The sequence below is a fragment of the Podarcis gaigeae genome (genome assembly GCF_964106915.1).
Source record: "Podarcis gaigeae genome assembly, chromosome: Z".
Taxonomy (NCBI): Eukaryota; Metazoa; Chordata; class Lepidosauria; order Squamata; family Lacertidae; genus Podarcis; species Podarcis gaigeae.
The window spans coordinates 46,516,021-46,535,180 of NC_139691.1; the positions used below are offsets into that span (position 1 = coordinate 46,516,021).

The window sequence follows — 19,160 nt, forward strand, 5'->3', positions numbered from 1 at the left end:
CTAGTATGAGGCAGTTAAATGGGATCAAATGGGATCCTTAATAGGAGTTCAAATTTCACATCCAAATAAATATCAGTGGCTTCCCAAGAATATACATTTTAATACAAGCAGCAAACATTTTGAACGTGCATGCTGTTTTTGGCCCTGGAAGGGAATGGAACGAGGCAGAGTGGGGCAGGCTTATGCACACTCCGCCAACACGCATGATTACCTGGAACACAAACCCCCATGCAAACAGGGAGTTGCTGTTTATAGTATAATAATTAGCTAGTAAACTTGGTGCCCCCCATACATTATTGTTGGGCCTCCAACTCCCATCAGCCCCAGCCAGCATGGTAAATGGCCAGAGATGATGGGAGTTGTGGTTCAACTTCTGGAGGATACCATGCTGAGGAAGAGCCAAGTTTCTTCAGGGCTAAGTAGCAAATTCTGCCTATCAGGTTACCCTTTTCAAAACATACTAGACATCTGAGTTTGCTATCAGGGAAACAAAGAGTATGCAAGGTGAAGTATACAAGTAGTGGATATCTGACAACCTTCCCTTCTGGTGGCTACAGCCAACAAGAGTTGTAGGTCAAAACACTGGGAGGGCACCAGGTTGGTGAAGGTGGTGCTAGAAGTCAATAGATCAACTGCTAATAGGCTGTTGCCTTTAAATGAAGAGCAGTATTTTAAAAAATACTAAAGAAAAGAACCAGTATGGTGTTCTGTTTCCTGAATGCTTGGCGAATGCCCTGAACGAGGCAATTCGCAATGAGATATCGAGAGCGAAGGCGTCAAGACCTTGGTGATAAACTTGCATGAGGGACTGATTGGAGGAGGATGCTGCAGAGCCTATCTTTAGAACCTATTTTAAACATTTGGCTGAGTGAAGGTGGGTGGGGAAATGGTTAGAGTGCAGCAGAGATGGAAACGTTGTCAACAAGCTCCTGATTGCAACATATGGCATGTTATGATGACTCTAATTTGGAAGAGCTGCCATCAGCATTTCCACTTCCCCAAAACTCAGCCACGTGGGGTGACTGAGCTGCCGTTTCTCCCCTTGGGACTTAGGGGTGTGGGAGCAGCAGGGATTGTGCCCCCTCCCTGCCCAAAGTGGTTGGCTTCCCCCATAGAGCCCAGACATTTGCCCAATAGGAAAGGTCTCCTACATGGCCCATCCTGCATGTCAGAGGAACCATCTCAGAGAGAGCAGGAAGCCACAGTCCTGGCGTGTGCCCTTGCGAATGCCAGTATAATATCAGGGAGGAACGCATTTTATAGCCCTTTTAAGCCAAACTACTTCAGAACACAGGTCAGGCTTTAAGTAACTCAGTGCTCCCAACTATAAAGAACCCCTTGCCAACAGACAACAATTCTGGCCTAGGCTGTTCTTTTGATGTGCTGGCTGGTGATGCACAGGTATCATTTATATTTTATATGGTGGCCCATTTCACTTAGATATTTGGCAGACAAAGCAGATTTATTCTGGAATGGTATAGCTCCAGGAGCTATACCATATGGTGTTTCTGCACTTGGTGGTGGGCTGGAAGAACAACTCAATAGTGTTCTATACCCATGAATTTTAATAAGATGACATATTGTTGTATGGGGGGGGTGGACCCTTGAGCTCTTTTCAGACAGCACAGTTTGAATTACAGTCATATACAATGCTGCTCGGGGACGCGGGTGGCGCTGTGGGTAAAACCTCAGTGCCTAGGACTTGCCAATCGTATGGTCAGTGGTTCGAATCCCCGTGGCGGGGTGAGCTCCCATCTTTTGGTCCCAGCTCCTGCCCACCTAGCAGTTTGAGAGCACCCCTAAGTGCAAGTAGATAAATAGGTACCGCTTTATAGCAAGAAGGTAAATGGCGTTTCCGTGGGCTGTGCTGGTGCTGGCTCGCCAGAGCAGCTTCGTCACGCTGGCCAAGTGACCCGGAAGTGTCTCCGGACAGCGCTGGCCCCCGGCCTCTTAAGTGAGATGGGCGCACAACCCTAGAGTCGGACACGACTGGCCCGTACAGGCAGGGGTACCTTTACCTTTACAATGCTGCTAAAAGGATCTTTTTGAATAGCCCAGTCTTCTCCAACCAGGCACTCTCCAGATGTTTTGAACTACAACTCTCATGGGCCCTGCCAGTCCAACAAAGAGCTAGGAATGATGGCAGTTGTACTCTAAAACATCTGGATGGCACCATGTGAGCTACAGCTACCCCTGTATTTACCTATCAAGAAACAGCTGCAGCCATCCTGTGATAATTTCACACTTTAGATTGGGTGGTGGATTCACATGTGCATCTCCAACACATGGCTTTTCAGACAATTGGTGGCTGGAAGTTGAAAATGAGGAGTGACTTCAGTGAGAACAGGATTTTGCATGAGGAGACTTTTCAACCCTCCATCTGTGGTGTTAGATCTACAACTATCTGCAAATTGTGATACTGAGGTTCTATTCTATTCTACAGTGGTACCTCAGGTTAAGAACTTAATTCGTTCTGGAGGTCCGTTCTTAACCTGAAACTGTTCTTATCAGAGGTACCACTTTAGCTAATGGGGGCTCCCGCTGCTGCCACGCCACCACTGTGTGATTTCTGTTCTCATCCTGAAGCAAAGTTCTTAACCCAAAGTACTATTTCTGGGTTAGCAGAGTCTGTAACCTGAAGCGTCTGTAACCCAAGGTACCACTGTATTCTATTCTATTCCATTCTGTTCCGTTCCATTCCATTCCATTCATTATTTGTGGAACAGTCTCCCTTGGGAGGTTGTGGGCTCTCCTTCCTTTTTTTTTTAAGCAGAGGTTGGCTGGCTACCTGTCATGGATGCTTGAGCTGAAATTCCTGCATTGCAGGGGGTTGGACTAGATGACCCTCGGGGTCACTTCCAACTCTACAATTCTATGATTATATTAAAATCACCCATTTCTTCTACCAAAAATGCTCAGTGTGGCATATATGACCCTCACAACAACCCTGTGAAGTAGGTTAGGCTGAGAGTAAAGTTTTAAGGCAGAGTACAGATATGAATCTGGGTCTCCCTCGTTAAATCCTATCACTCTAAACCATGATGGGGAACCTTTGTCAGCCCAAGGGCCACATTTCCTTCCTGACAACCTTCTGAGGTCCACATTGTGGCAGAAGGAAAGGCAAAAGGAGGTGGGGCAATGAATGTAAATGTTACCTTTCTACAGCAGCCAAGTTTTGACGCATACTCACACACCCAGCTCTGTCCTCCATGTAGGCACACAAGAGATTGTTATCAGAGTTGAAGGGGACATTTCCATCCAGGCAAAAACACTTGAAGAAAAGCCAGTGAGGAGTGTGGCCTGGGGAGAGTTGGGGTGAGTGGGGGGGGGATGTGGTCTGGAGAGAGTCTGAATGGTCGTATAGGAGGTCATATAGGAGGCTCCCTTCAGTCCCTAAGCAGCAGCTCCTCATCACTGCTCTAAATGTTACATCAAATATTGTGAACCCTATGGAATAATACCAACAAAGCTCAGGTGTCCCATTTGCCCCCAGTGTGCAGATTATGCCCAGTCACTGCTGACAAAGCCATTATTTCCCGGTAGCAAGGTTTCAGATAGAGATAAGGTGATGGGGAGCAGAAGCACCCTATTTTTTACACAACAGGAGGAATGTAGTTGAAAAGCCATCATCACAAAGTGAGCATTTTAAACTCTTGTTCCATCTTCCTCATAGCTCCCTCTCCCTCTCTCTCTCTCTTACTAAGATAACTGCATTCTGCCGACAGCTATTAACATTCCTGGAAATGAAAATGTTCGCAGTAAGATAATGAAAAACAGACACTTAGTAACAGTTTCATTTTGCATGTTTAAATATTCATAACTCTCTTCATAAAACCACATGTTTGCTCTCCTTAATGCTCAGGCAATTGTGTTTATGAAATGTCATATTTCTTGTATGCCTTTTCATTACGTCGTTTGCATTCAATAGAGCACAACTTACACAAAACACTGAAGCTTTTGCTTTTATGCAAAAAGATTGGTCAAGATTGAGAATCAAAAATTATCAAACCTGTTGACAGGTGCAGGGAGACAGCCTGACCATCTCAGTACAATAAAAACATTCACCAACATAGCTTTGACTTCAGACTTTGTAGGGGACATCAATAGAGATGTTCAGTGCATTTAACAAGGCATTGTGCTGTTAGAAAAGCATTTTCATTTCTTGGAAGGCAAGCAGATCTATAAAGCAATCTTAACATTAAAGTGAATAGTCCACAAGATTTCCCTCCCCCACTGGGAGAGGGAGAGGTAGAATCCCTTCCTTCTCCACCCTCTCCTGAACATATGTTGAAGATGGAATGGTCTCTGATTTGGCACAGGGTCAATAGACCTGATCCAGGGGCCACAAATCAGAAGCATGGAGTGGATTAGGGTGCACAGTCTTTCTGTCACTGGTAAACAGAAACCTTCTGTCTCATCCCTCCCCTATCCCAACTTAGCAATGGCCAAATACTGTAGATATACTGGTAACTCCAGTGGAGAGCCCTCTGTGTGTGCACATGAGCGTGCCCACCTGCAATTTCTGGCATCTGTGTCTGCGCAGATGTGAATTCCGGTGCTGCAAAAGCGAGTCTCTGTGCTGGTTTAGCGCAGTGTGCGGGGACTCGCTGAGCGGGCGGCTTGGTTCGGGGTGGCTCATGGGCCAGTTAAACGACCCCCGTGGGCCGCTTGTGGCCCAGGGACCTTAGATTGCTGATCCCTGCCCTAAGTCCTTGTATTGCACCCCTCTCTGCCTACTGAGACAGGCCCTTCTCCTTCCATAGGGCTAGACTTTCTGCCATCAGGACCACAAAGGCAAATACTAAAAAAAATGTGCAGAGCTCCTGAGACACCCCATTCTTGTGACAGAGATTGTAGCTTGGGGCTGAAACACATGCTTTTCATGAAGAAGGTCTCAGATTCATTCCCTGGCATCCCCAGCCAAAATATTCTGTTAGCAGGTAATGGAGATGGCTCCCTCTCTGCATGGAACCCTGGAGAGCTGCTGTCATTATTCAAAGCAAACAGTATTGGACAGAGCAGGAAGGCAGTCTGCCCTGGTTTAAGGCAGATTCCTAAGCTGCCTGCCTATCACCATACTGAAGTTCAGGTTTATGCCTTCCCTATATCTCACCAGGTGGCAAGATATGACAGAAGTGTACATACATGGCCTGGAGAAAGTGAACAGGGAATACTGTATGCTGGAAACTGCAGTAGGAAACAGTGCTGTTGCACTCAGGTCCTACTTGCAGGTTCTTCCCATCAAGACATCTGGTTGGCCACTGTGAGATCAGGCTGCCAGGTTAGATGGGCTCCTCTTATGTCCTTATAACTCATTTTTGCTGCATTTGAATTTGAATGGGGTGCATTGGCAGTATTATGTCTCACTTCCAGTCGCCATGATTTATAATAATAATAATATTTTTTTATTTATACCCCGCCCTCCCCAGCCAAGGCCGGGCTCAGAGCGGCTTACAAGCAATAATAAAAACAAGATGAATGATTACAACTTAAAAACAAAAATAAAATACAACATTAAAATAATGGAACATTAAAATATTAAAATGTAGCCTCATCGCAGGAGAAGGAAAAGAAAGAAAGAGGAGAAAAGAAAAAAGAGAGAGAGAGAGGGAGGGAATCAAATTGGCTCCAAGCCAAAGGCCAGGCGGAACAACTCTGTCTTAAGGCCCTGCGGAAAGAAATCAGATCCTGCAGGGCCCTGGTCTCATGAGGCAGAGCGTTCCACCAGGCCGGAGCCAGAGTTGAAAAGGCCCTGGCTCTGGTTGAAGCCAATCTAACTTCCTTAGGGCCTGGGACCACTAGGGTGTTGTTATTTATGGACCTTGAGGCTCTCCGTGGGGCATACCAGGAGAGGCGGTCCTGTAGATACGAGGGTCCTAGGCCGTGAAGGGCTTTAAAGGTCAAAAGCAGCACCTTAAATCTGACCCTGTACTCCACCGAGAGCCAGTGCAGCTTGAAAAGCACTGGGTGAATATGCTCCCATGGCAGAGACCCCATGAGGAGCCTCACTGCAGCATTCTGTACCCGCTGGAGTTTCTGGGAGAGCTTCAAGGGCAGCCCCGTATAGAGCGAATTTAGGAAGGAGATTGACAACCTGAAGCATGTCCAGAGGAGAATGACCAGGATAGTGAGGAATTTGGAAACCAGGTCCTATGAGGAGCAGTTGAAAGAGCTGGGTATGTTTACCCTGGAGAAGAGAAGAAGAGAAAGAGATTACGGTGGTCATCAAATATCAAAAGGATTGTCACAGAAAAAAGTGTTCTCCGTAGCATCAGAGGACAGGAGTAGAACCATCTAAAATTCAAGGACAAGACCATCTAAAATTAAAGGAATCAGACCTAAAGTCAATGGGTCTACTATGAGTAGAACTTGGTTGGATTCAACCTCATTGGGTGGAAGCTGTGGGCAAAGAGATTTCTGCTAAGGTAACCCCTGGTAACTATAGTAAGTTAAGAGTTCTGGGAATTGGAACACTGAGGGGTAAACTAATATTCCCAGGATTCTTTGGAGGAATGCATGGTGCATAGGATTGGCCCTACAGTGAGGCAACGTGAGGCAGCTTCATATACCTTGAGGGAGGGTGCTGTCTTGTCCTTTCCCATGGGCAGCAAATTGTTTGAGCCAGCCCTGATGACGCATGCAAACACAGCCTGAAGTTCAAGCAAAGTGGAATCAGGATAAAGTGAACCAGAAAACGGTCACAAAGCTGAAAAGGGGGAAATCTTCTCAAACATACACCAATTTGGCATGGTGAAATTCAAAGCTTTCATTAAAAAATAAGTGAGTGCTAGACTCCCAGAAAACATCTGTCGCCTTCTAGAAGAGGGTGGGATGTTTTTAATGTGTTTCTTTTCCCCCCTCTTCGTTTTGATGTATCTATGGGGGGGCTTTCTGGTTGGCTGGCTGGCTGGCTGGCTGGCTGGTTGGTTGGTTGGCTGGCTGGTTGGTTGGTTGGTTGGTTGGTTGGTTGGTTGGTTGGTTGCTTCCTTGCTTTGGATTGCCCTAGGCAAGATAAAGCGACTAACAAATTCCAATAATAATAATAATAATAATAATAATAATAATAATAATAATAATAAATTCAAGGGAAAAGGAATGTGGAAACTCTGTCCCCAAAGAGCATCCCACAGTCTAGGTGCCACCCTAGACCCTCTCATATCTCATATCATCCTTTTCAACAGAGTAAGATCAGCTATTCTGCTGCAAGTCATCAAGAGTTGAGCAAGAAAACCATCAATTATATCTTTCTCCAATTCAGTCCCCTCCAACTATTATTTTTGATAATAATAGTTATTATCAAACTCCAACTCCCATCAACCCCATCCAGCACCCAGGCTTATGGGAAGTGCAGTCTAAAACAACTGGAGAGAACCCAGTTGCCAACTGGTTAGTCTATTGCATACATGGGAGCATCAGCTTTTGGCAACCTTCCTGCTTAGACATTGTAAAAATATTATTTGAAGGTTGTTTTATGTGGGAGAGGGAGGATGTAACTGCATAAAAGTTAAAAACAGTACACTTATTTGTTTATTTATTTATTCAGTTTATTTATTCAGTTTATATACCGCCCAAAGATCTCAAGACGGTGTACAACATTAAGAACATGTTTTACGGAGCATGACAATAAAAAAACAATACAAAGCATAATAATAGACAACATAATGATAAAATAATCATAATAACAGTCCCTTCTCCTCTCTCTCTCTCTCTCTCTCTCTCACACACACACACACACACACACACCTTTAACAGGCCATAGATTATTTAATGGCCAAAGTCCTGGTTTAAGAGAAGTGTTTTTGCCTGGTGCCTAAAGGCATGTAATGGTGGCGCCAGGCGAGCCTCTCTGGGGACAGCATTCCACAAACAGTGAGCCACCATGGAAAAAGGTTGTTTTTGTGTTGCCACCCTCCAAACCTCTTGGGGAATGGGGACCTACAGAATGGTTTCAGGTGACAAGCACAGATTGTAGACCTAGCAGGGGCGTAGTGAGGGGGCCAGGGGGGCCATAGCCCAGGCACACAATTTTGAGGGGCCACAAACCAGGCGTCCCATGTAGGGATCCCTCTTCCACCCTGCCTGCTGCCAGGGGCCTCTGGGCCCCATAGCCTAGCCTGGCTGCCACATCCCTGGCCCACTTGCTGAATGGCCACCTAGCCAGCATTGGGGGGTGCACTCTCCAAGGGCCGCATCAGCCAGCCAGGTTCCCCACTGTGCGGGCAAGCAGGTGGTGCATCGCAGTGCCATGAACTCTCCATGTCCCATGCCCACCTAGTGGCAACGGCAGCCAGGGCTGGGCTGAGCTGGCACAGCAGATTTTCCTCACTCTCCGTGCCATGCCCTGGGAGCCAGCAAAGGACGCAACACCACTGAGACCTAGGCTTCAACCCTAAAACAATAAAAAAATGCTTGATACAGAAGTAAGTCCTGCTAAAAAGAGAGGGTGAATGCTAAGGCTCATAGTGGGATTAAAATAGCCCCACATTTAAAGCATCATTATAATGCTTTAAACTGCTTTAAAGAATCCTGGGAATTATAGTTTAAGAGAGAGTTGTTAGGAAAGCCCCGTGCCTCTCACAGAGCTACAGTTCCCAGAATTTCCTGGGAAGAGGGATTGACTGTTAAGTCACTCTGGGAAGTGAAGCTCTTTGAGGGGAATAGGGGTCTCCCAACACTGCTTAGTGATCTTAAACTACATTTCACAGGATGCTGTTAAAACTGTATCATTGTATTTTAAATGTGTGGTGCAGACGGGGCCTTAGTGTGGAGCAAACAATCAATCATACAGCTCTACTGGAGCTGAGTGGTTAGAACATTAAGAAAAGCCTACTGGATCAGGCCAATGGTCCATCCAGTCCAGCATCCTGTTCTCACAGTGGCCAACCAGATGCCTATGGGAAACATGCAAGCAGGACCCGAGCCCTAGAGAACTCTGCTGTCCTACAGTTTCCAGCAACAGGCTTTCAGAAGCATTGCTGCTTCCTGCCCATCGTAGCTATAGTAGTCATTGATGGCCTTATCCTCAATTATTTAGCTTAGCACAGCCTCCCCCAACCTGCTGCCTTCCAAATGCTTTGGACTGCAACTTCTTTCATTCCTGACCATCAAGCATGCTGGCTGAAGGTTTTGGGAGTCCAAATCATGTGATTGGAGAAGGCTGGTTCAGTGCACGTTGCTGAGCATTTCTAGAAGGTGGTGGAATTTTTTTTTTTAGAAGTAAGGAAATCAAAATTCAGAACCAATAGATTTCAGTGTAGAGAAATTATGTATTCAATACAGTTCTCTTGTCATCTTTCTGGCAGAAGAGAAACTTGAAAGTTTTTTCCTAAACCTAAAGGTTAATGGAAATGGATAGATTCCACCACAACTAGCATGTCACTTTTTAGGGTAAAGCAATCCTGAGCTAATATGCTGCATCCAGCTTATATCTGAACCTAATAGTAACCCAGTCATATGTCCACATATATGTAAATTACTTCCTAGGATTTCATGAAGTCAGCTGATCATCCTAATTCCAAAAGGATTATAAAATGCCTCTTACTCTAAGCAACACGTGCTATTCTATTGCAAGAGCAACAGTTGTAATTTGCCTCAGATTAAAATGTGTTTGTTCAAAATAATCAAAGCAAGAATTACTAACTAGGTTCTTCCGCTGCACCCCTCTCAGAAAAGTCGGTGGGGGTGTTGCTTTGGAGGGGGAAAAAGCAAGCAAGATCCACTTTGGGTTTACAAGCTAGATATTGCTTATACTGTTTATCTGGATGCCAGTGGACTGGATGAAAACCAGTCCAATGCCAAGAGTGAAACATCACAATACATTAATGTAAAAATCTTCTTCATTCAAATTAGTTACCAGCATTCACATTATGGAGATAGATACTTGAATACCCTTTACCTAGAAGTAAGCCTCACGGAACTTAATGGGACTTACAGCCATGTATAGTCTAGGACTGTGCTGTGGATGTGTCATTTATACCAGTTTACATTAACATTGTAATATTGGGGTATATGAGGTATTTGGTGGGGGCACATTATGCTCCTTCTGGGGTAGTTTGTCCACTATGGATAGGAAGGGAGCCCATCTAGGAGAATGAAAATTCTGACCCTAAATCTCCCTTGCCTTGTGGGATATCTTCAGAAGAAGAAAAGGCTCAGGAGTAAACCCTTCACAAATCCAGAGTGGAGTCCCTAAAATGGTTAGATGACACCTTGTATGCCTCCTTCTAGCAACTCCTGCAACCAAGCTGATGCCAAACATATTGCTCTGCTTTCCTTTGGACCACATCAAGAGGAAGGTATTGCCATTTGGGCAATCCAGGACCTCCATACATACTGCCCAGGCTTGCACCCTGGGGTGGTCACTTCGGTGCTGTAAACAGAGCAGTTTGGCTTCATCCCCATAGGTGTATCTATCTCAAGACAGGTAGATGCCAACAGCAACATTAACATGGTCTGTTCTACTATTCCAGCATTTTCTATCAGAAGGACTATTGCACAGATACCAAAAAAGAAGGTTGTTTATTAGCTCAAGCTGGTCCTCTTTTCTTCTGGATTAATTAACCTGTTACCCCTGGCTTTGTACTAGAACTAAGATGAATATTTTAAAAAGCAAATTTGCATCTCAAATAGCAGATTAAAACATACTTCAACGTTCACTAAGAAGACAGGCAGAGGTGCTGAAATAAAGGCAGCCATGTCTTCCATTTTGTCTTAATTTGGTCTTTGGCCTCCTTTGAACAAAGCCAGTTTGCAACCTTCTCCCACAGAGCCAGCAAAGCCAGGAGGCAGGTGAGGCCCAGACCAGCTCATCCTTTTCACCACTGCAACCTGCTTCTTCACCCACCTCTCACTCTGACACAAAGAACAGAGGTGGTGCGAAAGAGCAGCAGTAGAAACCACTGCCTGCTTGCTCCTCGGCTCTCTGACTGACAAGCTGCAATAATGGCAGTAAAGAGAAATGTTTCTCACCCTCTTTCATCATACTAGAATTTGGGGGCATTCAATGAAGCTGAATGCTGGAAGATTTAGAACACTGGTGGGGGGGATAAAATAGTTAAAACCATGGAATTCTCTTGCAGAAGAGGCCACCAAATCACCAACTTAGATGGTTTTGAAAGAGAATCAGTCAAATTCATTTAGCATACAGCAAAATCAGTATCTTACTAGCTATGAAGTTTATGATTTCCCCTCTACTATTGGAAGCAGTATGTCTCTGAATACTAGTTTCTGGAAATTGCAGGTATGGAGAGTGCTGTTGTGCACAGGTTCTGTTTGTGGGATTTCCAAAACATGTCTGGTTGGCTACTGTCAGAACAGAATGCTGGACTGGATGGGCCCTGGTCTGATCCAGCAGAGCTTTCTTATTAGAATATAAGGACAATAGACTCACTGAGTGGGGGTGGTGACTACAGACCATGTCTCACTTAAATGCCCTCTAATACCTGGAGTCAATAATCACAGTGGATAATCAATAGTGGATGAAGAATAGAAGTTACACCATAGGTCCTTCCAGCTCTGTATTGTCTATGCTGACCAAAAGCTCTAGGATTTCAGAGCTGTAATCTTCCTCAGTCCCATCTGGAAATGCCAGTGATTGAATTTTGCACCGTGTACACATTAATAAGACAAATCACAGTGTGTTATATGCCCAAAGAGTAGGTTCCCCAGTGGTGTAGCTAGCTGCTCAGGTGCCTGGTGCAGGGGCATGTCCTGCACCCATGGGGGCAGGGCAAGCCTCTCCCACAGTTAGAGCCTCTGCCCGGCTGAGGGAGAGGCAGTAAGCAGACACAAGTCCCACGCTGCCATTTCAGGCAGCGTGGAACCTGCAGACTCCTAAGCCCCCATGTCACTCCTAAAAAGTTTCATGAGCCCATTTAAAAAAGAAAAAAGCCACCTTATTTTGTCACACACACACTCTCAGCGATGACACCTGGGGTGGGCTGCACCCTCCTTCCAATGCCACTGGGTGCCCCAAGAGACACAAAACCTTGAGAAGGGCACATACATTTCCATAAAACCACACAGAGCAGCTCTCCAATTCAGATATTTGTTCTGCATAGCAATGCACTCTCAAATATAGCTGTTGTATATTGTCTGGAACAGACAAATCCTGGTCTACAAAACTCCATCATGCAGTTCTCCACCCACCTTTGTCACTCTCTGGCCCTGCTCACTCCTGGCATGAAGCACCCAGAACAGTTGCCCACAAGGAAATGCAGACCTCAGTCTGAGAAAAGGATTGTCCACCCCTGACTTGGCTAACAGAAGCCCTTCAATTCTAGCCAAGTGGAGGCTTCAAATTGTTCAGAAACTTTGCACATGCTCCAAGGCAGCAGCCCCAACCCAGCAATAGGCATTGAAATCAATGGGCATTTATGCATTCTCAGCTCTGTTCCTTTCTTAAAATGCTCACTCCCGACAACGGTCCCTTTGTATGATTATGATTCTAGGGCTGAATCCTGATTTCTGGCTGAAATTAAGATGCCTGGCACAGAGTCCCACAAAATGCATCCAGAAGGTCCCCCCTCGGTCAACCCGCTTCCCACAGCGTTGCTGATCGGTCTGGCTCCTGCTGCTTTCTCCTGGCTCTCTGCCAAAAAAGAGAAAGCAGCTGCTTTGGGGAGGTCATAGACAGCAACCACAACAACTCCCCCCCCTCTCTCCTGCGCCGCACTCCACAGGGTATCCCCCCCCCTCCGAAAAATCTTCCGCCATTTGGCTTGAGACTTTGCAAGACCCAGCAATCTCTCTCCAGAGTAAGCAGCTTCGTGTACTTATGATGACCTAGGACACCAAAACTGAGCCTTTGAAAATTGCTTTTAAAGGGGACAGAGCTGGGGGGGGGGGCTTCTCTCTTCCACACACAGACACACCCCTGGCAATGTAGTCTGCAAGCTGGAATTCTGAATCAGTCTCCTCTGGTTAAATTTTTGCTGTATTAAACAAATAAAGTTGTTGGCTCTCAAAACCATTGCCATGTTTCTGATCATCAGTGACTTAAGCAGGACAAAATGGGAAGAAACTGCAGGTCTTCCAGATTTATGGAGGAAGGGGTTGCTGGAGATGCCTCTCTCTGTGTGTCCAGCTATGGTATTTTCCTGTTGCGTGCAGGAGAGAGGTTAGTTATATTGGGTGCCCGTGGCTTTTAAGCCCTTGTCTATCTATAAATAAGCTGTCTTAGCAGAATCCTGAAAGCAACTTGTAGTGGAATGAAAATACAAGCCAATCCAGGCAGCCACTAATGGTAAAGGGCAGGTGTAGGGGTAGTGATAGGGTTGCCAGCTTTTTCAGCAGAACCTGCAGCTGCATCTTTAAAAGCAGCTCAAGGGACCAATATTCCCAAGGCATCCTGTTTCTCTCACCATGCTGTGAAAAGCCTTCTTTACTGGTTTCTGTACTGTGAAAGGCACAATAGCTGTGTTGAGCTGGTTTCCCCTCCGTGGCAGCTGCTAAGAAGATAGATGCATGCTCATTTTGGGCCAAAGTTAAGGTGTGCACCGTGGAATTTAGCGAGGCACCTTTGCAAGTATAAAAATGCACAAAGACAGGTGGGTGAGGCTGGCAGCCTATATCTTAGCCTCCCCCAACCTGAGGCTTTGGACAACCACCACCATCCACTAGAGCCAGCACAAGAGAGAGCTACATCCCATGGATTTCAACTGAGCTTACTTCCAAATTAAAGTATGTGATCCATTGCACTTTAAAATCACAATCCTCTCTGCAGAAAATGTCCAATTCTGTGTTTCCTAGGAAATAAGCACCACTTGTTTTGATGGGATATACTTCTGAGTAAGTGGCCAGAGGCACACTTACTTCAATGCATGGAATCGAAATGCAGAGCTTTCTCTCTGAGTAAACATAAATAGGCTAGGCCAGGCTGCTAAGGCTGCTATCCAATTCAGGTTCACCAGGCAGGGAGTAAAGTTCCATTTAACTCTGATTCAGGGCTTCTCTGATTCAGGGCTACAGAGAGACAAGAGTGATAGTGGTATTGTACTGGGATCAGATAAATTTAGTTATGTGTGTATTTCTCTTACTCTGTTACATACATATACAAAGGCCATTAATGAAGGAGGGGTTATTCCATCTATTTCAGACTATTGCTAAGGAATACCTACACTTCTGGACACTCGGCTGTTCAATAAATGACAATCCTTACAGCATTGATATATATGCTTATTGTGGATCTTAACACACAAACGATGAACAGGATGCACCAGATGTGCATGCCAAATGCCATAGCCCTTTGCTAAATGAAATAAAGGATATCTGACCTGGGATTGGAATATTGCACTAATACAAGATATTTAAGAAAAAGCTACAACACAAAAACATACTTTCAAAATGCACTGGAATTCTTTAATATATCTGCCCTGGCAATTTAGGCTACAGTCCTATATCATACACATAATTACCTGGGAGCAGGCTACATAGATTACACCTAGTAAGGCATCCATAAGGTTGTACTGTTATCATTGGACATACCTAAGAGCAGATCTTGTCCAATGCAAACCTAGGCATGTTTACTTAGAAATAAATCACACTGAGCTCAGTAGGACTTACTTCTAGGTAAGTGAGAATAGGATTGCAACCTAAGCCTTGCTGTAAAGCTTCCAACACATACAGAAATATTTTTCAACATTCATCCAAATATGAAAGGGTACTCTCTTGCTCCCGTACACTAATTTTATAGCCCCCACCAAGCCAATTTTTCATGGAACCGTCAAAGAATTTAGGAGGAATGTGGTATGGTGGGGCACCCTTTCCACTTTTAATTTTCTCATCACTTCATATTTCTCTACTTCCTGAGCAAGGTCTCAACCTCCAGAATGAAACACAAACATGGATGAGCCGGAAAATCTCATTCACAGAGACAGGAAAGTATCAGTAGCACCTTTTCCTGGACTCTGCATATTGCACCATCCATCCAAGTGCCTCATCCCCCTTGCAACACAAAGGAATCCAAAGGAAGAGACTCAAGTACTAGTCTCCTCATGCAGATTTCTGGCCATGCAACAATCACCTGGGGAAGGAAATGAGGGATGGGGAGATATACAAGAGCATGCCCACAGGCCACAGAATGCACCAAACTAATAAGTAAACCAGCTTTCATGAGAAAAGTGGTGCAGTTCAGATCTATTGAAATAAAGGCTGCACTCTTCTGAAAAGTGGGGTGTGTGCTTCTGAGTAAACGTGCATTGGATTATACATTGGCTAGCATTTTATCCAATAACCCCAAGAGCGTTGTTGACAGTAACCCTTAAACATCTACATTGTTGCTATGGCCATATTTAAGAACAGGAAGCATTAACAACGAGACATAATAATGTAACAGTAGACTGTCAAAAATAATTGTACATCAATGACAAAACATACACAGTGTTTTCTTATTTATAATATAAGACCCAATCTATCCAAAGGGATGCCTTTTTAAATCCCACTGATTTTTAGCTGAAGAATTGCACACAGGTGCTTAAAGTGTAATCCTCTCTACATGTCTACTCAAAAGTATGTCTTACTGTGTTGCAAAGCTCTTACTGCCAGGGATTTGGGTACAGAATTGTAGTCTATTGAGTTGCAAATGCTATGAATGCTGACATGAGAGTACCACTTAAATTAGTGAGACTTTAACTTCTACATCATTATGCTCAGAACCACCCTGATTTGTTGAAATAAACCAATCTTCCAGATGTTGTTGGACTCTAAATCCCATTTAGATTTAGAGTGTGGCCAATGGTCAGGGATTATGGGAGTTGTAGTCCAACAAATACCTGGAGGGCCACAGGTTCCTCATCCCTGAATTAAATATTTGATTTCTTTGTGTGAAATGTTGTCAGAAACCAGAAAATAAAACCATAACGATAATCCTAAACAATAAATAGGTGGAGGAAGGGTTCCATATCATGGGATTCAGATTAACAGACCGTCCACTGCAACCAGTTAGCAATTTTATAGCCAATTCCTCCCCCAGGAAAAAAAATCCTCCAGGGAGGCTATGTTCACAAAAAGTCTCACCTTTTAAAGATTTTCCCTTATCCAAATGCAGAGTTACTTCCTGAACTGCAAAACTGGTAATAATAATTTTTAAAATCCTACATGGTGATCAGGTCCACAGGGAGTGATTTCCTCCTGGTCTGTTCTGCACATAGCAAAGGAAATACTTTCACAGCAAGCCCGCAAAGAAATGCTGCAGAAAAATATATATTATATACTAATAAAAAAATAATTACGTATTTTATGTATGTGCTTAAACAAATGGGGAACAAGAGAAATAAATTGCAAAGAAAAGATTAAAAGGGCAAAATTCTCCATTTCAAAGAGGCAAACTTCCAATCTCTCTGTCTGTCTGTAACCTCTGTAGATCCAGCCTGTGAGACTTCACTGCAAAATGTCACAGTGATGCCGCTTGCTGCCTAGTACCTATATTTACTCAGAAGTCCCACTGCCTTTAGTGGTGCCTCCTCGGCTCAGCATGGCCACACTTCCAAACATACTGGTTGCAGTGTAAGGCTATTCCCAAGGAGCAAGCCCCATTGAGTTAGATGGGCAGGGACTTACCTCTGAGCCAACATGCTCAGTACAAGAGTGTTGCAGCGCAATGCTAGGCATTTCTACTTGGAAGCAAGCACTACTGTATTCCATAGGATTTAGATTGCAGCCTCACATCACAAGCCCATGCCTGTCTACTCAAGAGGTAAGTACATAGGAAGGAAACCCTGCCTTACTACCAATGTGGTGTCTGGGTGGAGACCAGGGTTCAGATGCCAGGTCAGCCATGAAGCATTCAGGGTGACCTTGGGGCAGTCCCCCCCCCATTGGAACCCTACCTGGCTGGGTTGTTGTGCGGATTGAAAAACGAGGAAGGGGAGAGCAGCAAGCAGGTAGGGTGTATGGAAATAAATAAATCCAATCAGTTAACTGAATAGAGAGTAGGCCCCATTCTGCACAGCAAGACGGACTTCTGAGTAAAGATTCTGATTATTAGGCTGTCACTGAACAAAAATAAAAGCTGCTCCATAATTATTCCTCACCCCATCTCCCTTGCCTGGCCAAGGGCTTGAACTGCGGAAGGGGCCTTTGGCTGAGCAGGCCAGGAGGTTTTCCTCATTGCCAAGTTCAGACTGAGGTACAGGGACCGCTCGGGGCAACCTACCCCCAAGCCAACTGGGTCCGCAAAGTGAAGTGTGTGTTGTGGACGTCACTTTCTGAGTTGCCTCTGCGAAGGTGGCGGGTCAGGGTGGGAAGCCTAGTCTCCCCATCCTTATTAACAATCTTCCCCTCCTTTGACTGAACTAACACACACACCCCTCCCCGTGAGAAGCATCCAAACACCACCGTTGCCTGGAGCAGGGGGGAAAACAGCCAAAGTGGCTGGGAGGGAGGGAGGGTCTATTCTCGCCCTCCCGATCACCTCCCTCTCTCTTCTCCAACCCCCCCCCACGCCTTCAAGAGAGCAGGCTTGGAAGCAGATTACTGTATTCCCTAGACTCAACGGCTCTTGTCTCTACACACGAACGCCTGTGGAATCGGAATATTCCAGGATATTCCGCCAGGATACACACACACACACACACACACACACACACACACACCCCTCCTTTCAAAGAAAAAAAGAAAAGCCCGGTCGTTTAATCCGAAGCCGCCTTGATTCGGTTTGTTCCGACGGTTCCCAGCGAGTAAAAGCCAACGCTAAAATCATTAAGACTCTAGTTCACCAAAGCAGTCCAGAATTGAGTCCCTAGTTGTATTCTGTGTAGCCACGGATTCCCCACGTGCCCTCAGGTTTCTGTGCAAAACCGCTTCGGTTTCCCCCCTAGAGCTGGATCCGGCTATACAAAAGCGCGAATGGTTTGTTTGTTTGTGTTAAAAAAAAAAAGCCATGCCGGCAAGGAAATCCGATTTAATGCGTGGTCGGGAGATTTGCGGGTTTAAAAATAAAATAAAATTGCAGGCCTAGTCTCTGGCAGCCAGCGGGGCTAGCTTTTGAAACTCGGAGAAAAGTTTTTAAAAAAACTTTCAGCGCAAGCAAGAGGCCTCCCGGAGACTGCAATGACCAACTGAGATCAATTGAGCCAGAAAATTAGCCTACAAGCCAATTTTATTCATTTGACTCCCAAGAATCCTCAACGGGCTAAAATCAAGAGGCTTCTAATTAGCACTAGCTTCTTTGTAAAATTTCTACCTCCAAAACAACAAAATCCCCTTTTCAAAATCCATGTGTTTGTTTCCTGGATACCATGTGTTTGTTTCCTGGATACCTTATATTCAAAGGGGGGGGGGAGGTGAAGCCAGGTGCAAGTCCTCTTGACTGATTATTTAGGCATCAGTCCTACCATGCATTTTCAGTACACATATTTCTGATATCACAGCGCTAGAGGAACATGACCTAAAGTCCAGATGAACATGGATTATATTTGACCAACCAACAGATAGAAGACACCTAGTGAGACCCTTTCCACCAAGTGTATTTAGCAATAAATCAACAGAAATACTGTACTACAAAGAGGCCCTAATTGTTTTGCGCACATTTTCCTCAACCCCCACACACGCACACATACACACACTCACAATATAGCTGCCAACTATGGATGCAGCCATGCATAGCCCCCACTTCCCCTTCTATGACATTTTAGCTTTTATTTTCAATATTCTTTACAATGCTGTATAATAATGGAATGCTTCAAAGTGCAACATTTTTTTTTAAAAAAAAAGAAACAATAATTCACATTCTGTGCTTAGTTAATAGAGAACCACATTAACCATTACCAACTGGAGATTAAGTCCCACTGAAAAATTAAAGAGCCTTGCTTCCTGTTAATTTAGTTTAGGACACAGAATAAGACATGAAAACTAGCTAGATAGGCAGGCAGGCAGGCAGAATATTAATATGGGACTGTGAAATTAATTTGGGAGTGTATTTTTGTTCACATTCACCAAAGACACACATAAAGCATATTTCCCATAGGCACCCATAATTCAGAAAACTAATTCCGTTTACCTTTTGGTGTTTACATGTGTCTGTCAAGGCAGATTTAGAGCCTGTAGCTCCTCCCTTCTTCGTTTGAAGTTCAAGATGTCCAGGCCACTAAGTGAATTGTGAACCCCATGTGTGGTGGAGGAGATTCCAAGAAACCATTATAAGACATTTGCACTGAGGACAG

At 44.8% G+C, this 19,160-nt stretch overlaps 1 long non-coding RNA gene across 1 annotated transcript; it reads right to left on the reverse strand.

Annotated features, from left to right (window-relative positions):
- Positions 1-6,078: 6,078 nt before the first annotated feature.
- LOC310837086 lies at positions 6,079-17,188 on the reverse strand. The gene is made up of 3 exons (XR_014560421.1): positions 17,031-17,188; positions 16,015-16,138; positions 6,079-6,187 (listed from the first exon to the last, which is right to left on the reverse strand). It is a non-coding gene; the product is annotated as an uncharacterized lncRNA (long non-coding RNA).
- Positions 17,189-19,160: the final 1,972 nt, after the last annotated feature.